Here is a 1,841-nt window from a genome sequence, read left to right as displayed (position 1 = left end):
CTGGTGTTCAGTGCCCTCCCATTTTGGTGTCCTCTGAGGAACTGGTGTTCAGTGCCCTCCCATTTTGGTGTCCTCTGAGGGACTGGTGTTCAGTGCACTCCCATTTTGGTGTCCTCTGAGGGACTGGTGTTCAGTGCCCTCCCATTTTGGTGTCCTCTGAGGGACTGGTGTTCAGTGCCTTCCCATTTTGGTGTCCTCTGCGGGACTGGTGTTCAGTGCCCTCCCATTTTGGTGTCCTCTGAGGGACAGGTGTTCAGTGCACTCCCATTTTGGTGTCCTCTGAGGGACTGGTGTTCAATGCCCTCCCATTTTGGTGTCCTCTGAGGGACTGGTGTTCAGTGCCCTCCCAAGTTGGTGTCCTCTGAGGGACTGGTGTTCAGTGCCCTCCCATGTTGGTGTCCTCTGAAGGACTGGTGTTCAGTGCACTCCCATTTTGGTGTCCTCTGAGGGACTGGTGTTCAGTGCCCTCCCATTGTGGTGTCCTCTGAGGGACTGGTGTTCAGTGCCCTCCCATTTTGGTGTCCTCTGAGGGACTGGTGTTCAGTGCCTCCCATTTTGGTGTCCTCTGAGAGACTGATGTTCAGTGCCTCCCATTTTGGTGTCCTCTGAGGGACTGGTGTTCAGTGCACTCCCATTTTGGTGTCCTCTGAGGGACTGGTGTTCAGTGCCCTCCCATTTTGGTGTCCTCTGAGGGACTGGTGTTCAGTGCCCTCCCATTTTGGTGTCCTCTGAGGGACTGGTGTTCAGTGCCTCCCATTTTGTTGACTAACGTTGGAGTCCTTTCCTGTGAGGTGAATGCGCACCTGAAGCAGCACTGTTTACAGCATTTCAGGCTTAGATAAAGCTTACAATCCTATTTTTCAATTACAGTGAGACTTCCTACTCGACTAAATGTAGTATTTCAGGCATGAAATATCTAGTCCTGGAGCATGTTTATCATAGTTGCAACAGCCCTTAGATACGAATGCACTCCAATTTGCTCACCAAAAACTACCTTAGTATTTCTGACTTTCCAAGGGTACCTTGGGCAAGCAGTACTCCGGAAAATGTTAGTAAATCTGGAATTCAAGCACTGTCGAACCCCATAATCACACACAATGTAGTAAATGTCCAGTCAGGGCGATTACCTATAAAAAGAATAGGCAATTAGTTGTACAATTGAAAATAGTGTAGTTAGGTAGACACCACACAGGCAGCCCGAAGGTTCTAGAACCTTTTGGATGTTGACTCAGGATTCCAGACATTTTTCTGGCACCTCGAAGTTCTAACCTCGAGCACTGGAAATAATAGCAAAAGTGATATTATGTTTACAATGATTTCAGCCAGTAAGGGCGATTATCAGTTTGGTATGCCTGCCTTTCAGAACCTCAAGGTCTACTTTAGAGAAGTTGTTATCAAATCAGACAATGAGTTGTGAAAATCATCCCGAGATGTTATGACAGGTCTGCTACTAGATGAGAAAGAGAAACTGGATGAGTTGTAGGGTCTATGGAAAGCAGTGTAGCAAGCTCCAAGCTCAAAGTGCAGGTAATGTGAGGAAGAAGGGATGTTACCAGGTGCAGTTAAAGGGAGAATTGGAATACCTGAAATGGTGCAGTCAGTGATCGGGTGTCAAGTGGTAACAGAAGACAGATTGGTACCTTGGCGCTGGGACCCATCGGAAGTAGGAAACTTTAGTTATGGGGGGTAAAGGTCTTCAGGCTCTTGAAACGGTGGATTGGTTGGCACATATCAGCAATAAAGAGCCCCCAGTCAAAGGGTAGGCTGCCACTGAACCTTTCGAAAACAATATCAATCAGAACAATAAGCCAAACAACAAATATTCCAGTAAATCCAAGATC

The sequence above is a fragment of the Triturus cristatus genome, chromosome 11 (genome assembly GCF_964204655.1).
Source record: "Triturus cristatus chromosome 11, aTriCri1.1, whole genome shotgun sequence".
NCBI lineage: Eukaryota > Metazoa > Chordata > Amphibia > Caudata > Salamandridae > Triturus > Triturus cristatus.
The sequence above is the reverse complement of the archived record's forward strand: the minus strand, read 5'-3'. Positions refer to the sequence as shown.